Here is a 23,884-nt window from a genome sequence, read left to right as displayed (position 1 = left end):
TTTGTATTGAGGTTTAAATTTAGTTCCAGCTTGTGCAGAGCTCTCTCTGACAAGTATACATGTGATGAGAGAACTGTGCCCTTTTGATTGTAAAACATGCTCTTCTGAAGACAAAAATAAGACATGCCCCATCCTGCAATCCCAAACAGACAATAAAGAGAAGTTACAATTTCAAAATAAAAAATATAGACGATTGCTAATAGATCACTGTCTATCCTTTCAAGTTTTGTCTAGCAACACATCACTCACTGCACTTCTACATTAGAAATAGTACAATTGTAGTTACCTTTCTGAACAAAGATTGCAAAAGGGTTCAGAAAGTGGCCTATTATTATGGTCATTTACATAATGTGTAACAAAAATTTGCATACAAGCTATTAAGATATTCTACAAGTAATTTATAATCTTACATTCTAATGGCATTTGTAATTAGCACCTTCATGAAAGAGTGATGTATTTTATTGCCCGGATTTTTACTTTGGAGGGAGCATTACTTTTTAAAAGTTCAGCTGAAGGCCTCAGAAAAATTCTCCATCACATGACTGCATCACCTATATTCCGACATTTAATAGCTGTTAATAAAAGCTAGAAGTGTGATAATACTTAAGGAAACAAAGTGCTTTCGCTGGCTATGTATCACATTAAGCATCTACCTTGGCTGCATACAGAAGCTCCCCATGCTTACCTGAACATGCAAAGTGCAAAAATGCTGATTCCCTGTGACCCCCTGGAAGTTGCTCAAATGTAACCAATAACAACATCTGCTCATATCTTTTCTGCATTTCTAATTTTGGAGGTAAAAACCTCTCAACTTCAGCTTCTCTGTGGTAGATGTTGAGAAATATAACATTCACACTGCAACAGTCACAAGCGTGAGACCCATTCCTCACGCATAGCATACAAAATAACAATTTACACAACTAAGCTGAAGAGCACACAGGGTCTTACTCAATATACTCTTTCATTAACCGCAGAATTTACTGCATGTTACTACAGATAACAAAATGTTAAACAGTGTGTTTTTACTGAAATGTACAGCTAACCAACAAGATAAAAACTTATTACATATATCTGTAAAGCCTGGTAGCATAACAATGCATACATTTAAGACTTAAACATCTTCAGAAAAAAGGACTGAATGGGAAATTTCATAAGACCATGGTGGAACTATGACAATGTATTATTATTTATTTTTTACAAACTGAAGAGCCAGCCTTGAGACTAGAACAGAGTTTGTCGAGAAGGAAGGCAGTCGGTAGGATTAGCTTTGTAAGGCAACACTCATCTGTACCTTGGGGAGTGGTTTTGGTGAGTTTCATGGTGCAAAGGTAGCTCCTTCCACCTTGCACACTAACACCCCAAAGCTTCACATACAGCTTACAAAAAACAAAGTACACTGTTAAAAAAATCTGCTTTTGCCACCCCATAGATTCCCACAGTAATCTCCATAGGTCTGAATGTGCGGAAAAAGAGGTAGTTTGCCACAGGAGGAAAGCATTTGCAGTAACATTATGGGCTAAGTTAATGTAACATGAATAATAACAACTTGCTCTTTAACTATATGCTAACATTACCCTGCAGCCCCATGAGACGGTGGCAACACCTGCGGAAGTTAAACATCAAAACTTAGAAAAAGTCACCATATGCCTATTGCCTAGAACGAAGAGTCACCTTTAAAACATATATATAACTGCTGATTATTTACTGCGGTATTTTTCATTTATGCTAGTAAACAGAACAAAAAATACTCCAGAAATGGAGATCTGAAGCTGAAACCATTGCTCCACTAAACTTGAGATCGTCTGCATGGTACTTTGTTTTATGTTTGTAATGTGATACTCCGAAAATGCCAGCAAACTTGACCTCACCCTCGGCTTTGGACTTGCAAAATGATCTCTGCTTGAAACTTCCTCACATTTCCTTTCATGTGGAAGATCAAGACTGAGACCAATCAGATAAAGCAGTGTGTCTTGAAGGCTTGACTCACAGCTGTCCAGACAGTTAAGCTTAGCCATGGAGGGGGGGAGGGGGAAGAGAAAAAAAAATCTATTTTCTTTGCAGACTTACAACTGCTGTATCGCATGATGTGACACTAATTTCCCAACAGTGTATACTTTGAAGCTGACAAGTGTTAATCTGTGATTAAAAATTCCAAATGAATCTAAGTGCCTGTCACTTAGATGTGTCCCTCAGTTGCATTGGTGACCACAGGAAAACAACCAGGACTCCATCTGTCCATTTATGTGGGAGGAAGGTGCTGCAGAGAACTAATTACAGGGTGAATCAGTCAGCTTTCTCAGCAGTTGCAGATCAGATAATAGTTGACTCCAAATAAGCCTAAATTAAAATGCAGTTTGTTTGTAATTTACTGTTAGGATAAAGGATAATACAATGGACTAAAAAAATGAAAAAAAAAAAAGGAAATAAAAAAGCCTGAACAATGACAACCACCCCAAAAAAAAATCAATGGGAAATTTTGCATACTGACATACTGACTTCCAGAAACTCACGTGTATATTGTGAACAATTTTACTAACTGGTTGAGAAAAATAGTTGTTTTATCAATTAATTAAAACATGTATCAATTAAACAGCTGTACCAGGAATGCAATAACTGCAATAGATAAATAAGAAGTGTAATTGGAAAACATGCAGTACCTGCAGGGGAAGTTGTGACTTTGAAGGAACCTCATATCAGGCAAACGTGACAGCTTTTTACAGACAACATACCTTTGATAAGTACACTACAACTTATTGCTTATGCTTTGAATATGCATTTACAATTAAACAAATCTGCAGCGCCTTGTTAGCAGTACATAAGATTGAGCTATTTTTGCTTCTTTGATAAATAACTCATTCCAGAACCTTTTAGAGTAATAAATTCATTTTAAGTAAAATGCAGCTAACTGTAGAGGTTGTTAAACTGTAACAAAAAGATATAATAAACATTAAATATAAATTAAACACACTAAGTAGGAACATTACAGATGATTTAAATCAAGAACTAAAAGCTACGAAATAAGTAGAAAGATTCAAAACATTTTCAATAATTAATAGTTACAGCAAATATTCAAAACTGTTGTTTAGTCTAGATTAAATCCTTATTTGGGCCATATTAGACTAAAAAATGCCCTCTGGTGTTCATGTGCTGGCTTGCTTTTGTAATGGAGTAAGAATAAGAGGAATGTTGGAGAGGAACACTAACAGTTTTACTCTCAAACACTTACTTACGTGAGTAAATCTACTGTGTGAGGAGTACCACTGAGCTCCCCAGGACTGTCTGTGTAAGGAGTTCCTCATAGGCATCATTTACAGAACTTAAGCCATTAAAATCTATTAACTCTCCTCCTTGGCTGTAACGTTATTTACATATTTCCCAATGAACAGAGCCAGTCATTAAGAGGAAATAAAAAAAGACTGTGCACTGGACAATAAATACATTTCTCACGAATAGAATTATTTAAGTTATATGTGGTTAAATATGCTGTCAAGGAAGAAGTTGACTAAGCAAATCAGAAGCTTGGAAATCAGTTTAGATCCTGCAAAGCACATTTCACTTAAAAAAAAAAAAAACGAACTAACAAAAAAGAGCAAAAATATATATAAAAAAAAAAAAAACAAGAGAGGAAAAAATCCCCGATGCAGTAAACATCTGTAGCTTGTGAACGCCCTCCTTTGCCTACAGTGCTGAAGCTTCCAGAGCAGTTCCTCCTCCCTTACCCACACCAAGAAAAGTGACACCCAGAAAAATGTTACAAACCAGACTCCTCTCTTGTTTTGGCTCACAAATGCTACACTATTTTTGATGGAAACAGGAACTAAATAGTACAGCAGCTGGCCCTTAAATTTATGGAAAATAGCCGCCCTTTTCACTGCCATGGCAATCTTCTCACGTCACTGTAAACGTTCGCGGTAGCACGTGTGTGTTTCTCTAAGGAGGATCCATGCACTGTGCGCACAGTGCCCTGCTGAATTTCATATAGCAGCAGAAAAAATGGCTATTTAAAACCCTTGGAATCACATTGCTTCAATGCTCTCTTTATTTTATATACAACAGATCTCCTCTTTTGAAAATTTATCACTTATTGTCCCCCACTGGATGCCTTCTTGGATTCTAGTTTCTCTGTGAAGTCACCACCATCATTTAAAAAAAAAAAAGTAGCAATGGCATGGCACACTGGCAGTTAGCTAATATGGACCCACAGTTATCCGAGTGATTTCTTAGATATAGGTATCCCTATTAGCGTGCCCATCTACATTAACTTCCCTTGCTTTTGAGCATCTTTTTCTCCACTGACAGTGGTATTTGTCTCCCCCAAGCGCAATGGTCATCAAAATGCAGCTATAACAATTCCAAAATTACTCACAACAAGAAATTAGTATCTTGTTAGGAACATGGCATTGAAATGATGGCATTATAATCACTGAAAGATTTAAGCGGACATGATTACAGTAATTTCTGTCTCTACATGATTATGGTAATTTGTATCTATTAATTAACACACTTTCGAAATCTGTTGCCATGTTCACTTTTTAAACAAAATGATACACTTCAACTTAATGAAGTGAAATTCACCCCAGCTACGTTACTTATTTCTTTTCAATATTTTTGCACGACTGTAGCACAAGCACAAAACAAGTACCACCAACTACTGAAGAGCTAAGTTACCTGGATGGGATAAGAATGAAGTCATGTGCATTTCTAGTAGTGCCGGCGGAGAATCTCTTGACAAGTCTTCTACATAAGTGACACGGCTGTTCTCTGCTGTTCCCTTGACTTCACTCATCATATAAATACAGCATTAAGGAACGTGCCACTTGTACTTCTATCCATATCGACATGTCCTGAGTCAGATTTGGCTTGTGTGTCACTCAAATCCATTTATGTTTCCAAACTACAGGGGGAGAAGAGGATTTCTGAAGACTAAGTTTATTGAGCAATTAAATGATAGTCTAGAGTGAAACCTTGCTAACAAAATATCTATATTTATCTAAATAATAATATGACTAATAATACCTCATACTTTCCGCACTGAATGGAATAGCAGCAGCTAGGCATACATCTATTGCTACTGTACAGCTGAGAAAGTTGAGGATGATAAAGATGAATGAATAGCCTTAAAATCACCCAAGATTATGTCATTATTATTAGTAGTATTATTTAAATAATGAAATAATGAAATAAATAAAGAAGCATGAGAGTCTTGAGGAGGCAGCAACAGAAAGATTTGGAAGAAGGATAAAATATATACCAGGAAAGGGTAAAAGCAAGCAGAGCTTTTCAGACAGCACAGTGAAAGTCTCAGCAGACATCTCTTCTCTCTCAAGCCTCCCTTGGATATTAGGGCTCTCCAAGCTGCCTGTTACCCATGTTCATGAAAGGAGAAAAGCTACAGCTGATTAACTCTTCAGTCTACTTACTTTTAACCTACTAGCTGATGTTTAGCTCTTAATGCTGGCCAAGCTTGTTCTCTATTTGAATGATGACCCCTACCTTTGGAGAGGGATGTGTAAGTGGTGACAAGCACACAGACGAGGAGGGTAATGAAGGAAAATAGCAAGCCCCAGAAGCAAGTTAGATAAAAAGGTCACAGACCAACCAGTGATAAAGTAAAGTGAATTTGGCAGCCAAGTGAAGAGAAGGGGGGTGGGAGGCAGAAATACAGCACCAAAACCAAATTACCAGTGGTTAGCACCACCTAGCAATCCCTGCTTTCTAGGGCATGCAATCAGATGCTATTGATCTTCTGTAACTTCCAGCAGACCCCAGGCAGAGAAGAATCAAGTTTCAAGAAAGCAAATCAGGCTCCGGAGCCAGGATACATATTTCTACCTTCTTTCCCTGTTATGTCCTTGAATTTCCTGGGCAGGATTGAATTACATCAATTTCTCATTACTCACCATTTTAACATTTTACATTTACAGTAGCAAGACAGAGCCAACAGCACTTATGCTTGTATCTTAAACTGGCAAAACTTCAAAATGTTGTGCCATAATTTCACAAAACAGGCTGGGGATGGACTTGATTTGTATTTACTGTTTATACCAAAGAGACACTGTGTCAGGACACTAAAATACCTCTGAAAAAAACTATCAAGGAGGGTGCTCTATACAGCATAGGTTTATGCGGTTACTTTCAAGCAACCCATATATAATATTGTTATGCTACTGCCTGGTAAGAACAGAACAACTAAGTTGAGCTTTGTTATAGGCTGCCTTGAGTATGAATCATGAACATGTGTGATTTTAACTTGAAAGCTAAATCAGAAGGAACATTTGATTCCAGATAAGGCATTTAAACAAATCTACATAGCTGATAAAACCAATTCCAGAAATTATGTGAGGAGATTTAAGGAAGCAAGCGCAAAAGTTAGTTCATGTTAAAATTCATAATAAATAGGCTGTTGTTTTAATTCAAAAAATTGTCACTTCATTAAAAATATATGTTTTTAAAAAGCCCACTCCTATCAGAAATTCTTTTTATATTCTTTACCTCATACAGGTCAAAGAACCCCAACATATATGCTTTAGTTGGGTTTATATCATTATTTTTTGGAAGGGTTCAAAGATTTCAGAAAATCCTTTTAGCAAATTGTCAAAAAATTAAGTTAGCCCTTTTAGAAGGGCAGGTAACACTTATTCATAAATTCATCGATTCAATATTCAAGACCTCCTGACTATTCCCCCCCCCAAAAAAAAAAAGTCACGTTATTTAGGTGTGATCCCAGCTGCTCAGCTTCCCCAGTATATCCTAGAATTTTTTGCTACCTGTACCTACATTATTTATGAAGGCAATACCTTCCCTGAAGCAGGAGTTTGATTACTTATATATGTATACAATAACTAGAACAAAGGGGACCTAAACTAACAACAGAAGATTTAACCACAGTAAATCAAATAAATATTATGGAACACATTTTACAACTAGGTAAACTGAATTGAATTGACCAAGGTGAGGGAACAAAGTAACAGCAGACTTGGAAATAAAAGTGAGAAATCTTACCTAGCTACTTATTTTAACTAAGCCCACCAGATATAAGCAGAACATATGAGACACACTTTTCACTGCATGCCTTCTCCATTGAGCAGATGTTTCTTGGAGTGAGAGACTTGTTGCTGTCCAGAGCTCTACCTGTTGTTTCGTGTCATCTGCAAACTTAAATGCCATCTTCCTTGCTGAAAATGATGAATATGCAACAGAAAAGAACAATATAAACTACAGTTTTTTATTTAAAAGAAGAGAATGTTTTATTGTCTTTGCAATTGAGATGTAGGAACATGCTCGTATGGTGGAAGATAACCTGAAATAGGTTGCTCTGTTTTTCTATTTTGTCATTTAATTATTAATTGTCCATTATAGTATGTCTCAATTTTTTTCCTGAAAACAAAAAATATGTGCAGCCTGTAAAATCTGGGTAAGTTTTGTAGTTGTTTTGTTTTCATAGCTGAACACTGCTATTGCAATTCACTCTCAAATATTGTTCAAGGACTACTGGTTTTGCAGGGTCTCCTAAGCAACTCGTAAAATAGCAGTGCAAAGTGTAAGACAGGAAATTACCTCTAGATGCATATTTCAAGACATCTCCACCTCCCAGTTCCCTCAACTCATCTGTGCTGCACCACTTACAAATTCCTCATGAAGATAATGATCCTGAGACCCTCTTCTTCCACAACCTCACACCATTAGAACAATAAATGCCAATAGACTCAGTAAGTTAATGACTATAAGAAATTTACAGTCTGTTCCTAATAAATAGATTAAACAATGACAAATACAGAAAAAAAAAACCCTGTGATATTACACTTTACAATTTTCCCAAAAAAAACACATCAGAAGAAAGGAAGACTGATCAACCTGATAAACTAAGGAATGCATTTAAATTAAAACCTGATTATTGACATAATGCATTTTTACTTAGGAAACCAAGTGATTAATTGAAGAGAAAGTCAGATGAAAAGTGGTCTATAACGGAGTTGTGGAGGCAGCATCTGTAAGCTGACCAGACTAAAAATGCAGATGTAAAACTGATAGCAGGTTTTGGCTTTTTTTTTTTTTTAATTGTTGTTGCATTTGTTGTTGTTTTTTTTTTTTCAAGAGACTTAACATCATGAATTGTATTTGAAATCTAATTTCAGTGCCAATTACTTTCTCTAGCTTAATGAAAAAATATATTCATAGTAATGCAGATTTCATGTACTTAAATTTCATTTGAATGTCTAATAAGGAAAATGCAGACAAAACAATGATTGTGCTTCTCCAGGTTGAATGGAAACCAACTAATGTTACTGTAACAAATGTTCTTTCTGGACAAATTTCCTAGACATTTCTAATCTATATGCAACTTCCTGAGGACGCAGAGTGGTTTGGAAATGGGAAGAGTTCTAGCTTCACAGTACACACATGAAATGTAGGCATTTTCTCTAGCATTTTTGCAGGCGTCTGTTTTAATCTACTTGTTAATGACATCACTGGTGGTGATACAATAATATTTCTCAATGTTGCATTAAAATTATACTCTATTAAAACAGAATCATTAGTTGATTTATTCATTGTTGCCTGAAGTCATTCCCAGTGTCCACTGGGAATGTCTCTTTTAATTTTCTGTTGCCCCCTACCCCCCCCCCCCCCCTTTTATTTTATTTTATATATTTGAACAATAAATCCCTCTTTCAGAGGAGGCAAGTAAATATTAATATTTCTCACTGTTACTGCAGGTGAGAAATAGTAACTCAGATCAGAGCTGAGTCTTTAGAACGAAACCAAGATAGACATACTAAAAGCCTGGAGGCACATGCCTTGATGAGAAAAAGAAATGGCAAGAGAACTTTGCAGCTGCATATAAAACATACTGAAAAACTTAAATGACATAGGAAATTCTACGTGCTGCATTAACACACAATCATCACAACACACATTTTCCACTCCAAAAAAAGTTTTCGTCAATGGAATCATGAACCTTCATTATGAACCTTCATGAAGGCTTCTTATAGCCATTAGTCTAATGGTAGAAAATATATAATAAAATATAGATATTTTAATGTACTATAATATTATAACACCACCAACAAAATGTTGTAAGATGCTGAGAAAAGATGCGGTAAAAGAAAGAACAAAGAGGACTGGAAACAGATCTCATTCTTGTTCCAAGTAAAAAAAAACTACTACTTTTTTTTTTTTTTTTTTTTTTGTGTTATGTACATCATTCATGTGGAGACAGACCATGCCTCACATCTATAATGCCTTGGAAGGTTGTTGGTGATTTAACTCTTCTAACCTCAACAGAGCTAGCTTAGCTTAGCAACGTCCTTCTTGAAAAGAAAACCACAGCCCAGATTGAAAAGGAAATCTCAGTTTTATGGAAATCTCATGAAACTCACAGAGCAGCCAAGACTCCAGAAAGACTTCCTTCACTGTTGTCCTTGTGGGTCTACAGATATGGGTTTTGGGAAGATGGGGAGACCGTCTCTTAACCATGACAATCTGGAAATAAGGAAAAAAAGGAAAAAAAAATTAAACATTAAGACTCATGAACACTACAAAATAGGCAGAAAACTAAATAGGTAATACAACTCCATGTTCTATAAATATTTGCATGAAATGCTTGAATTCAGGTGTGGAGGCAGTTGCACTGAATTCAGACAGAAAAAGCATGAAAGTAGAGGTGCAATTAAAGCTGATGATAGTAATCCAATATCATTGTCATTTCTGATGATGTAAGCTGTCAGCCAGATATTTTTCTCTAAAATCATATACTTTGTACCTTAGCTATATTTATTATCATGTATCCTTTAATACATAGAAGTCTGAAGGCTTAGCATTTTTTTTTTTTTATCAAACATTCTGGTGTTTTAACCCCGTAGTCAATGATTAATTGGTGTGCTAGATGAAATACTTGTTTGAGACAGTCAACTTTACAAATACCAGCATTTTAATATAAATGAAAAGGCCTTGATTTAGTAGTATTTTAACATTAAATAAGAAGGGTCTCCAGGGGCTTTGCACCATGTCTTTCTTAACAATAGTAATAAAACAATGGCAAAGCAGAATCGAAGTAAGTACTTCTGAATTCAGAAAGCCTAAAAAAGCTTGTAAACAACCTTACTCCTACACTTCCCTGCTAAGGATCACTCCAGACATTTGCCCCTCGTAGAGAAAAGACCCCCCTTCAGTACTCACTGCTTTCCATATTCTATCTCAGATCCTCTCTCCAGATTTTCAGATTTCCTTTCACTGACTTAAGAAGCGCAGCCTCAGTCTACCCTGAGAGATGAAGAAAACAAAGGGACACTGTTCACAGCAAGCTCTTCATGTCTCAGCAACTCCCATGGCTACTATGGTTTTGATTTCCATGGTAAAACCAGGAACATTGTGTGGGAAGGGTTTGCATTCCTCGTTTATGTATTGAAAAAAAAAAATGTTCCTCTTTGCAACAACAAACAGGACTAGTACATTTTTAACACAAACAAGCAGCCGTAGGAACCTCAGACAGCCTGGGTAGCCTAGCAGCATTATGTTGGAAATACCAATACACCAATAATAATGCCATCTCTGTAAAATCCTATGAACCCCAAAATTAAAGCCAGCAGAGTCTTTACAGACAATGTATGGGGGAAAACTAGGTGATAAAGTCCTGACCCCTTCCTTTCTTGTCAATATCTTTAAGGGCATTTTGTCCACCTGCTTAAAAAGAATTCACCAATATCAATGAATGTGTTACAGTTCAAGAACAGTTATTGTTTAGTTAAACTCTCATTATTGTTGTATATAATTACAAAACAATCCTCAGATTTCTCTTGCTCCTGAAAAAAAGGGAGTAGAATTACATAGCACGGTAATAAAACAACCTTATCTTACAGAAAATGAGAAATTCACGTTTAATATTATTATTTCCTGCTTGGAAATGATCATCCTCTGTCTTTTTAATAAAAAGCAGAAATGTTATAAAATATATATGAAAAAAATCATCACTGCCAGATGAAAAGGATTACGGGTAAGTAACACTCCCAGTTTTGCAAGTTATAAAGGCATACAGCCGTTTGAAGTTGGAGACCCATGCAGATGACAAGCTGCTTTCAAATACAAGCATTAGCCTACCTCCTCACTCCCCAGCTGCCCTTTTTGGGACTATTTCTATAAATGTGACAAGATGTTAGATTGCCAAGATTGCTGATTAGAACATTTTAAGTCCTGCCATCTACTAAGAGAATCATTTAGCCACAAACTCTAAGAATTTCAGATGTTTGACCATTAAGTCATGGGTAGCATCACCCTGGGAGCCCTATTTATAGCTCTTTTGCTTCATTGTAAGGTCTTAAGGTCAATGTAAGGTCATTAAAGGTAAAAAATGTCTTCAGTTCTTTTACACGCAGACAAAAAGCTGATGAAATAAAGTCAGTTCAGTTGAATTTTCAGAGCAAAAGAAATCAGCATTCAGGGTGCTGCCTTTGAACAGTGAAAGAAGCTTTTATTCTTTTTATAAATATCATATTTTATACATGGTTTATAAATAGACTTGGCAAAGAAATTTCACCCAAATGTTAGCAATTTCATATCTTTCATTTACAGGATATTGACCCATTTGATTTGTAATTAATTGCAGAGCTTTTTCTCGTTAGCTTATCGATTGAGAAGTCTGCAATGCATTCTTGACCACATTATAAATTACAGCCTTGGATCCAGGGTACGTTTGGTTGCATTTAATTCCGGTTGTCTACATTATTCACATTGTAAGATTTACCTGCTCTACATCTTGCCAAACTATATCCTTTAGAGTAGAGAACTACAAGTCCTTTGTTATTGTAGATCCACTATGATTTATAAATTCAAATTTCTACTTATTCAGATTTAAGAATGCAACAGTAAGAAACAAAAAAAGCTTCAATTTTCATGCTCTGAAAAAAGGCCTTAGCCAAATCTCATGAAACCTGCTGGAGGCTTTCCACTGATTTCAAAGAGCTTTGGATCAGTCTCCCAAGTGAGTAGGTTGTTGCAGAAGTGTGATTGAAGAGCATACTTTTTGAAAAAAAAAAAACTAAAAATATAACAAGAAAAAAAAGTTAATCAGATCATTATTTAAAATAAAAGCAATAATAATAAAAATCCTTTACCGGAAGCCCCGTAAGACTACCAACATTGGAAACCTTTGCAAAAACCTCATGTAAAATAAAAGCCAAAAAAATCCAGGGCTGGTTAGGAAGGGAGTAAACTTCACATTCATTCAAACAGATGCAGGTATCAGGCAATAGCATTCATAAACACTTGCTATTCAGTAAAGGTAAGTGCTCTTATTAAAACAAACAAACAAGCCGACCCTGTGCTTAAAGAGCACTTACCTGATTTCACAGCAGTGGAGTTCAGTAATAAGCATTAAAGGTAGCATGAAATCAACATTCTGGACCATCTTTTGCACCTGTACAAGTTAAAACAAATGCAATAAGATACAAATTTAAAGGAAAGCTATTTTGTCTTGAGTGTGGCAGGAGAGAACAATGTCACGCCCTACATTTCATTTGAAATAAGAAAGCCCAGAGCAGCTCTCATTGCAAAACTGAGAGCCACTTCTGCTCAAGAAGGTGCAGCTCTGAATCACAGTTATTGCCTTTGATGTCCACCCTGACCCTGCACCACTGTCAAACACACTCTCAGCAGCCCATAATTCTATTCTGGTATTTTAGCATTTAAGCTGGAAGGTGCTCTCCCCAAAATGCATCTCCTTGGCACTACAAACACAACATCCTGAAAATGGAAGGAATTCTGTATTTCTTAAGTACATAAATTACTGACCTGCTTGAGTCATTACCAAGAGGAAATGTTCATTAGAATAGAATTATGATCTATTCTGGCAAACACTGAAGAGCTGCATTTCCACCAAAAACGGAAAGGCCTCCAAGGCCTCCAGTCACCTTTTAGAGGTCCATCTCCTCTCCCTTGATCTTCACAGAAGGATTTCTATCCACTAAAAACCCGGCTACTTGGAAGAATCTAATGCCTTGCTTTTATATAAAGGTTTTCCAGCAAATTAGATAGAACTAAACTGTAATATAAACCCATTCCAGCTGTAAAAATCAATCAATCAAAACAAAAACCAAAAACCAACAACTTGCATCAGTATGAGTCTCTGTTCCACTACAGACTAAAGCAGTTGCTAAAAAAAATAAATAAGATAATCCAACCCTAGAGTGATATTTTACCATGTTATTCCTCCAGGGTCTTTACCCATAGAGCTATATTCATTCTAAGCCCAATTTCTTTACCTCCTGTGCAGCACTGCAACTTTGGCAAAAACTTTTAGGATGTGCTGAGGTTGTGTTAGAAATGGCACCGCAGGCAGGTGAATGCCACTGCAGTAGGAGCGTTGAGGATGTGCGAATGCATTTTGTACTGACAAAACTGCGTTTACACCACGAAGCTTTTTCTGGTCCTGTTTATTGCTCACTCCTGCCCAACAAGTACATACAGCATAGCCAGAAAAACTGCATCTGCTCTTGGTGCTTCTCCTAGCACAAATCCTCCTGACAGGGATCAAACTCCTTATCAAACGTGGCTTGACACAGCCCTGCCAGCAAACATCTGTAGCTGAGACATAGCCTAAAAGCCGGTGTTCTGAAGGGAAAGGCCACCAGCTGAGTTGCACTTTCTCTTTGATCTTTCTGAATGGTTTTATCAAAGCAATCTAAAGGGTCTCTGCTGAAGTGATTGTTACTGAACTGAAAAAGAAAAAACTGAGACACAAGAGGAGGAGAGGGATGCCTTAAAAAAAAGGAGGGGGGGGAGACATTCAAGATGGGATCGTGATGATATTAATTTTATAGTGGATGCATGTAACTGGATATCTGAAGATCTACCTTGTTGCTTATATAAAAATGTCTAAATTCATCTGGCTAGGGATTACATATCCATCTGTGCAGCCAAATAATTAATAAAATAACTTATTTCTCTTCTGCCACTCAAATTTCTTTCAGAACAGTGTCAGTAATAATGATCTCACAGATGGAGGCTTCCACCAAAGACTGAGTATTGTATACTCAAGACACACAACAAAAATTACTGTGGCAGTGCATTATTTTAGATCTATGCACCTAATTGTTTCAAGCTCTTGAAAAAGCTTGTTTAAACCATAATTTATGAATGGGTTCAGAGTAACTAGTGACTGCAGCCAGCACAAAGTCATTGAGCAGCCTGAATCCATTTGCCTGGTTTTGACAGAGGCCAACATGCTGCCTGATGGGCTGGTGTGCTTCTCCTCCCTCCCCAGGTGGAAATTCCAGACCTGCTCAAGTGTCTGCTCATTTTGCAGCACACTGGCTGAGATTGGACAAAGATATGTTGAGACGTGTTCTCACACAGCCTAAAGCAGCTTCAAATAAGGATTCTTAATGTGTGTGAATGTCAGCTCGCTATCACACAGGGATTTTTGTTTACCTAGAGAACCTCGCCCCCATTCTCCAAGGCAAGCCAGCCAGCTAGCCCAAGGGACGGTGACCTTAACCCACATTAATCTGACAGAGCTACGATCGCTGCTGCTATTCCCTGGAGGAACCAGATAGCACTGATGACAGATCTTTGGGGGATGGCGAGTGACTCAGTAATACCCTTGGAAAGCACAAAATTGCTACAGCCAAAAAGCTTGAAAAAGAGATCTTTCAGGAACTCGAAGAGCAGACTGATTGGGTTATTTCTCTTCCTCTCCAAAACAGATTGGAGGAAACAACAGGCAAACTCCGACTGTCTCACGGGGGGAGGGCACAAACTCATCATCCTTAAAGCAAACAGTTAGAAAAGCAGAAAGCCCCAGAGGAGCCCCCTTGCACACATTTACTAGCAAACCTTATCCTGGCCTCTTAGCTCCCTGATGACACTTTCAAAGATTAAAGACGACTGTTTTGCTTTCCTGGCAGCTCTGCTGAAAACTGCCAAGATAAGGAACAACTAAGAAGGGCCATTTTAATACCTAAAACAGATATTTTTTGGAAGTCTTGAATGGAAAGGTAAGACAGAGGATGTGAAATTAAATGTGCTGGTGAGAATTAATTCCCCCAGAAAAGTACAAGAGGCTGGCCCACTTCCAGCTCTGAGTCATTTTGTTTCCGATCTGTCCCATGTTGCCTTCCATCTTTGTTCCTCATCAGTCTGGTATTGCCTTTGTCCCTGCTCTTGGCCGTTCCCATTTAGCCACACCTGCTTCTGAAGCACAGACACACAGGCACACACTCACACACACCTCAGAAAACAGAGCTGAAGGTCTCTGCAATGCCAACCACCCAACTTGCTTCGATCTGATGACTCTTGCTTGCCCCCAAAACCACTTTGTTCAAACTGAGTTTGTGACACGGGCTTGTGCACATCACAGAAACCAAACCAGGCTTAAATAGCAAATAGTGCTAAACATCCTAGCTCTGATGAATATAGCAGTTACTAGAGGCTAACAACTCATGCTTGAGAATGAAATTTTCTAAGATACCTCATAAATTATTTTTTGTAATGAGCTTTTTTTTTTTTTTTTTTTTTTATTACAGTTTTCCTACCTAAGTCCCCTGTGTTGCATTCCCATGCACAAATTTTGAATGATTTTCTTCACTTACTGTTTTTATACAGACAAGATGGCTACTTCCTAGCAATGTTAGGCCAGGCTTCTCAGTAGTGTAACAGGATGAAATCACAGTTACCTGGTTTTTGGTTTACATTTATCCTGCATGGGTTGAAGGGAAGGAGGAAACAGACTTACTTTCAAGTGACATCAGTCAAGAGGATTGCAAACAGTGCACTCGGTCAACTGTACAATTACTAACTGAAAAGCAAGTGCTTATACTTTTCCTGTGCTCACAAAGTCAGTCTGATGGATAGCTTTAGAAACAAAAGTCTTATTTAGGCACAGAGTGTACCACAAGGGATACTGTTACCTTGCCCGGTTTTGGTGGAAGAGAACCTCAAAAGGCTGGAGGTGCAGACTGTGTTACCAGCCAGTTTACAGGGAAGCAACCTGGGCTGGTCAATCACAGAAGCACAAACTGTAGCAAAACTTCCTTTAGCAATTTACCTTAATCTAGTCATTGCATTATTTAGCCTAAAATATTTATCAGCTAAGTTTATCACACCTTCAAGAACAAACATTTAAACGGGTTGCATTGGTTTAGCTAAACAGACTTTAAACAAAAGTGCAGTGAAATTCATGCTTATGGACATCAAGCTACTGTTTGTGGCTCTCACCCACAGACAGGATGATTCACTGCTCCCTAGTGAAGTGATTTAACTGGCTTCCATTCTAACTTGCCATTTTATCAGGGGCAGAGAAATTGAGCAATATGGGGAGAGGGAAAGAGGGAAAAAAAGAAACCTCTTCCAGAGAATGGAGCACAGCTAAAGTTTTGGTTTGATTAACTTAGACATAAGACTAAGGTACATCCAGTAGAGCTGAAAAGTCAACACACAACATTCATATCACTAGCAGTGAGTGCCTTGCTTCTCCAGTGGATGACAGTGTAAATATCCACTGGGTAATTCTCACCAATACATTTATGGCACGTCTTTATCCCAAAATTCAAAGTATCAGCTATCAGGAAACATGCTACTTTCTAACACAAAGGCTTCAGAAAGACTCCATGGCATTCCAGATAGAGCAGGAATTTTGACGATAGTTTGAGCATGTAGCTTGCATAGGACTTTCACTGCCCAGACTCTCATAATCAGAGAATTGTGTCAAGGTTGAACATGCTAAGAAACAGAGTCAGTCTGCAAGCACAGACTGATTTGTGCTTTTCCTTGTCCATGTCCTACACAGCTAACCATCTGTCTATTCAATGAGAAAGAAATACAAGTGGCTGAATGTAGTCAGATCCTTCTCACTGCAGTAGGAAAAAACCAAAATCTTACCAAGAAAACTCAAGCTGAGAGATTTCATTTCCTTAGATTTGTGTCATTATATTCTTAAATGATTCCTGCAGAAGTAGAAAACAGAGCAAAATTATGACAGGCAAACACTCACTGCCATGCACTGAAATCTAAGAGCCAGTTTAGCTGCATTTGACCTGTCTGCTAAGGTTTTTATTTTTATTTTTATTTATTTATTTATTTTGGTGGCAACAGGTATAAGTCACCTTAATATCAGGAGTGGGTGTTTATCAGATGAATGGATTAATTGCTTGAATCAGATGATCCTTCTGCTAGGAAACCTGGAGTCTATAAAATGATTAATTAATGTGACTAATGTCAACAAACTCAAGTGTATGTTTCAAGGGCAAACAGATCAGACCTTCCTTTGCCCCCCTAATGTATTTATGGTCTTGTGCAGAGGAGGAACACATTAGGTAAAGGAGAAAACTATAAATACTAACAGGCAAACCACCATAGCTTTTTTTTTTTTTTTTTTTTAAACCAGGCAAGAAAACAGAGTTTTAGTGGTCAAGAGTGCAATTGGCCCACATGTTTTGGAAGAAAAAACTGCTTCTCAGCCCCCATGCTATCCCAAGCAAGAATGACTTTTGAAGAGAAAATGTTAGTTCTCATAGGAGACCAGCACAGAATTTTTATCACACCCACTGGCAGTGTTTTTTTTATTTTTTTATTTTTATTTTTTAATGTTAATCTACTAGGATTTAAAAAAGAAAATCCTGCTGTTCCATCATAATGGTCCACCCTAGTCAGATATTTTTTAAATTACTTTCCACATTAGAAGGTTTTGCTGATGAATGGTGTAAGAACGATCACGATCTGCTGTGCTACCAGTTTCAGTCTTACTGAGATCAGACTCCAGGGCACTTTGTAAGCATATTTCTGCAGCAATATAATGTAATGGAGTAAAACTGATATCTCAAGCACATTGATTGAGCCTCTTTGTAAAGCAAAATGATGTTTTCATTTCTTAATGGCAGGCTCTTGCCAAACTCCTGTAAGAGCACAGAACATGGCAAAAAACTGACCTCAGTAGTGCTTAGATATTTAAAGGATTAGAACTCAATGTTGGTTGTGCAGCAGCAACCAGTCACTCATGCAATGCTCTCTTCACAGTCCTTGCCTTGGCACACTACATATATTTGAAAAAAAATAGCACAAGAATTTGGAAGCCTAGAATGCAAAACACTACAGCCAAACATTCACACACAGTTTAGTCAGAAAAGAGTGCAGAAAATCTAAATAAGATGCATGTCGGTAGGGTAGTGACTGCAGCTGAAAAGCTCAGTGTTTTGTGCACTGCCCAAGGTTAAAAATTCTTACTGGCATCTACCCCGAACTGAATTTTTCCACAAGAGATCTGAAAATACTATCCATAAGAGGCTTCATATTGGAGTCCTGACATCTCAAATATCTCACAACTACTTGAAGACTATTTGTAGTTTGAAGGACTGGGCCTTTGTAAGAAGCTGTTTAAATAGACGGTACTATACTAGGTTTTGCTGAAAAGCAAGTAAATTCCAATTTAAAAGTGTACAATTGTTATTTGATATTTACATAAAAAACATACACCAATTCAAAAAAAAAATAGTCCTACCTAGAACAAAGAGCTTTTATATCAGCTTCACAGAAGCATATGACATGTTCTCATCATGAACAAGAACAAACAGGAAAGAACGGATTTATTGTGAACTGGGATTTTTGCTATAAATTAAAAGGCCATTCCCTTTTATATGTCATGTGTATTTAATTTCACTCCATAGGGTAAACTTCTGAGAATTCAGAGTGTGCCAAGATCTACTTTCCCCATTCCTTTTATTTCCTTAGACAACTATCTAGAATTAGAGACAGAAAAGATGAAAAAAGGGAAGGCCAAGGGAAATACAGAGGTCCAAGAAAGAAAGACCAGTCTAAACAAGGATTTTTCCTGGCCTATGCAAGCAGCACTGATTATTTATAACAGGGAAAAGCACCTGTCTTTGATTATGATTTCACATATACTGTAGATGGTGGTGAGCTTACTCTGTGCCAGAGAAGACTGTCATCCTGCAGTACAAAATTCCAATGAGACAAACTAATCTCTCTCTCAGGGAGAGACTTCTACCTTTGATTAACCGAAGGACATACGGAAAGTGCATTTATGCCAGGAAAAATAAAACTTGCAGGCTATTACAGAATGCAAGGAAATCAGATTTAATTTACAAACAAAAGATAGAGTCACAGTGCATGAATTTTGAGTAAATATACTTGAAAGTGTAACCGTATGAAGGAGCTTCAGCCAGCCTACGTTTTGCAACAAAACTTAAGAATGCATAGGATAGAAAAGATCAGCTTTCCTTTCCACAAACCCCTATACAATAGTCTTTAGTTTTGTATTATTTGAGAAGCACACGCACGTTGATCTTAGGAAATAAAAGCAGCTTATGGACTCAAGAAGGCAATCCATAAGCACAGTACATGGATGCACATAAAACACTTGTGCACAAGTAAATCTACAGAGTTAACCTAGAAAGGCACTCTACCATCTTTCAACTCATGACAAGATGCTTCAATCTAACAATCCATTAAGTTGGCAGGTAAAATATTAAACCTACTGAATCTGTGTATTATATTCTCTTTCGGTGCAAACTAGAAACAGCTGAACCTCTCCAGCCAAGCCAATTCATGAGATGTGGAGATAACAGCAACCAGAAGTACCTCACAAGCAGAGGATTTTCTCAGAATGGAAAATAGGTGCCATTTCAATGCTGATCCTTTTAAGAGGATAGAAAATTATACACTACAATGACAAGAGTAAGAATCCTCAAGATGTGACATTTAACAGTTTGAACAAATGCTCCAGGAGTTTACTTCCTTTTGTAGGGCTGAAGGAAGCAGCTTCCAATTAGCCATTCTTGCCATTCAGGACACCCAGTTCTATTTGAAATCAAATGAGCAAAGCATGAAAGTCTTCAGGGCTTCCCTTCTTCTCATTGCCAATTCATCAGAAAAAAAAGCTTCACTTGCCATCTTTACTCCATCAAGACCAGATTTGAGGCCTCAGTTACAATCAGATTCTCTTTCTGCTCTTTATAAAAAAGAAAAAAAGCCACCAAGCAACCTAACGACACTACCAATAGTGCCAAAAAAGGACATCTGATGATTTGATGGACAAGCTACAGTTCAGAGTAGTCTGAAATCCATACAGCTTGTCAAGAGGCAAAGAGCTGACAGCATTTTGTTGACACATTTCCTCAAAGTAATGCGCAGACTTACAGATTTAATTTTAAAATACTCTGCATTTGAACGCTGCCAAGTGATAACAACATGTCACAGGCACTGAAACTCCATCTTATCAGTTTCTCATCAGCTTGAACAAACGAGAAGTCTAGATAAGACTTTTATTTTTATTTTTTAATTGTGGTGGCAGGGTAATTACTGAAGTTTATCCACTGGAGCAGAATGTTGTCCAAGAAAAGCTGTCTTACTGATCGAGAGGCTACATCTGGTAACACATTAGATCAAAACTCTAAAATCGCATTAAACTATTTTTCTCATAGTAGCTACTATTTTACAGCTCCTCATTTAACACACTCCATTAAGAAACAGAACATAAATCCCAGGTACAATAGCAGAACTACGGTCACTAATCACAATTGGATTTCTTTAAATAATAGAGCTTCAGGTCTGAGCCTACACTGTTGATGTGACTGGGATTTTTGCCATTTCTGTACCACTGAAGTGGGATCAGACTCAGAGTTAGTTAGCTATAATAATAATGATAACGAATGATAATTTCTAGCAGGCAGCCTAGGTTAGCAGGCAAGGCTGTCACATTTATTTACATACCTGACACTGCGCTGAGAAATTACTATTGCTGCATGAGCTGACTTAGGACGAGCATAAAAGAAAACGTCAAACTGAATCCAAACTATTTTCTTATTCTCCCACATCTCCTCCCTTTTTAACAGCTTGCTTAACCCCCGACTCAGTTTTTAGACCGCAGCCTGTCCCAGCCCCAACACCCCTGCCATTTCCAAAGCAGCCCAACCCAACCATCTTTTAGTTCTGAAAATGGAAGAGGAAGCTGGTTAGAGGGTTTGTAAGGGACAGGGAATTAATATTGGAGCCAAGATTTATTTATCAGTGGTTTCTGCGAAAGGTGTGAAGTACACAGAAACCCCAGCTTGTCAAGAGAAGTGGTTCAGCTTTTTAAGACCATTAGGTCCCTCTAAGTGACCCCTTAAAGACTAAGGCCAGAAAATCCCTATTCACATTTAAGTATTTTAGAGAATGCCCAGTATAAGTGCATCAGTGTTGCTTCACGCATTTTCTGAATCTTGACTTTATATTACCTTCCTCATTGATTTTTGTGTGAGAGTAGAAACCAAATGAAGCATCTGTTTCCTTCTTCAACACCAAGTCCCAGCAGGAGAAATATAGCTTTTTTTTTTTTTTTTTTTTTTTTTTTTGGAAGGCCTTTGCTGAAAAAGGCTTTTATCCTTTTGGGTATATATATATAAAATAATAATCCTTTTTCAGAGGACACACAAAATTTCAAAAGCTGCAGCACTGGCTTTTTGGACAATAATGAACACCCCCTGATACCACAGGAATTCACAGCCTACTACAGACTTGCTGCGTGTAGCAAAGGCAAATACAAACACAGCTCCCAGATCTAAAACCTGGGGCTGAACAACTTAGAGGTTAAATGTCAGTGTCTAGAGAAAGCAAAAGGTTTAATAGTGTTGGAGAACCTTCCTTGTTGCCAAAATACAATTAAAAGGTCGTTAAAAAAAGGAGAAATATGAAGAAATAGTATCAAGTGTTTAGCAGGCAGCAGGCAGAGAAAGTTTCATCCACTTGTACTTTTACTTTACTAATTCCTTCATTCATTTGTCCCATTGTAATCTCTGATACTCAAAAAGGTTAAAGACTCAACCGTGTGGTATGGCATAAGTGACAAAAAGTAGGAAATTAAAACTTGATACTTGGGAGGACAGGTTACATGCCCTAGACTTTCAGCAAAGTCCAAGAATTAGACCTGGTTTAGGTCACTAGGGAAAACGCATTTCTGGTCTCTCTGGACACACACACACACTTTTGAGTACCACACCACATGACAATAGAAGTACTAGTGGGGGAAAAAGAGCTCAGGAACTGTGTAACAAGAGCATTGTGGGTCAGGATGGTGGTAAGAGCAAATAGCTGGTGTTGGGAATTTTAGAGGACATCCTCAGCCACAGGCTCAGCTAGCTGCCGATGCTCAGGCACCACGAACAAAGGCTTTTTCCAGTGAAGTCAAACTCCACCGCTCTGCTTGCCCACAATTCCAGCTTTTTCAGTGATTTACCAAGAGATTTTTTACTTGTTGTGGATATAAAAGGCACCACCTAAGATCCAGAATAACTGAAATTCACCACTTCCTCACCCTGCCAGCTAGCGTCCAGGATACCAAGGGATGGTAAAAGGAACTGTAGACATGAATGCTCATCACCAGAGACCACAAGGCAAATGTTGAGATCCACGATGAAAAACAGAGAAAAGCCCAGCTGAGAGCAGTATGGCTGTCTCCCCACACATTAGATGCCTTTTTTTCCCCCCTCCTGTTTTTCTTCTCTCATAAACAGTCACTAAACAAATTCCTCAATGAAATATGGTTCATTTTCTTAAACACAAAAGTTTAGAGATATTCCACAGGCAAACACAAAATAAATGTGAACCCATGAATGTTATTCAAAACTAATACTCATTCTTACCTATAAAAAATTAAAAATCCTACATCATTATATGATCTTCTATTTTTATATATGTATATATATATATACACACACAAGCAGGGATGTTACTAGACTTAACTAGAGTTAACTAGTGGATCTGAAGTAATCTATTTGATCAGCTCTACAGACTGTGTTTGCATTTCTATTTGACTGAGTACTTAAAATCTATTTTAAAAAGCGTTGCTTGTTATACCAATCTCACTAGACTGGAGCTACAGCGATAAAATTTCCATTATGCTTAGAGGTATCAGCAATCAGTCAACAAGACAGAAGAACCAGAGACAGCATATTTAAGCAACGTATCTTAGTTATTCCTCATTGTCTTTAATGAAGACTGTGCAAGAGAGTTAAGAATGGACATACAGTTTCAGTATCACAAACCAAATGTGCTTGGATTTGCAGAATTACAAAATAAGCATCTAGTTATTCAATCAATTTTGAACTAAGCAACTCCCTGTCTTAAAAATAATCACTGTATTTAGTAAAATATCATTCAAAGTCTGACTATACCATAATGTTCAGAATTGGGTGAATGGTTATAAAATTGGGTGAATTTTTATGCATGACTCATAAAACCCCTGCAAATCAAAGCTAGCTATGGAAACAGTGACGTAACTACAGTAGCATTACAGTTTCGTCACTACCATAATGAGCTATGATTATTTCACACTTCAACAGATTTGCACATGTTCATGATCCTAGCAGCTATAAGTAGTAACATATGAAGACTGATGAGGCTCTGTTCTCAGAACTAGATGTCTTTAAGTAGAAGGAACAACAGGAAAACCTTAGGAATCTCGTCACAACCTTAACATCATTTTCCTGCTAGATCATAACTCTTACCAGGTTCAATCTTGCACTTCTTTGATATTCTCTTAATAGGATGCACTCCTGCTGAGGCCTGAGCTAGATTAGTTCTCCACATTAAGATTTACTGAACTCTTAGAATTAAAATTGGTGTTACTGAAAGCTGGAAGCACATAGGCAGTGGAACCCTAATTTGAGGTTTAACAATGAATAGAAAACAAGGAGATGCTTTTCATTACATTAGGCATATTGAAAACTGAAGATTTACAGCATACACATACTCTCTGGAAACGATCAGTTATTCTACTTAGATTTAAAAAATTGCAATTGTCTTTGTAAAACAAATCATTAGATTTGCATACAATCATACTGTGTAGCCACATGACAATAAATTATATTTTCTGCTTGCATTTCTGTTGCAGATTTAATTG

General features: G+C 37.4%; 1 long non-coding RNA gene across 2 annotated transcripts in view; it reads right to left on the bottom strand.

Annotated features, from left to right (window-relative positions):
• LOC121076208 overlaps positions 1-23,884 on the bottom strand; it is a 170,850-nt gene that overhangs the window by 27,362 nt on the left and 119,604 nt on the right. Inside the window, exons 7-12 of one of the 2 annotated variants that reach the window (XR_005823388.1) lie at positions 12,333-12,409; positions 10,177-10,260; positions 9,378-9,480; positions 7,558-7,673; positions 7,003-7,175; positions 4,669-4,894 (exon numbers count right to left, since the gene is read on the bottom strand). This is a non-coding gene — a long non-coding RNA (uncharacterized LOC121076208). The remainder of the gene's footprint in view (positions 1-4,668; positions 4,895-7,002; positions 7,176-7,557; positions 7,674-9,377; positions 9,481-10,176; positions 10,261-12,332; positions 12,410-23,884) is intronic. The other variant, XR_005823389.1, reaches the window with a different exon arrangement.

The sequence above is a fragment of the Cygnus olor genome, chromosome 11, assembly GCF_009769625.2.
Source record: "Cygnus olor isolate bCygOlo1 chromosome 11, bCygOlo1.pri.v2, whole genome shotgun sequence".
Classification (NCBI taxonomy): Eukaryota; Metazoa; Chordata; class Aves; order Anseriformes; family Anatidae; genus Cygnus; species Cygnus olor.
This window is presented reverse-complemented; position numbering and strand designations above follow the sequence as displayed.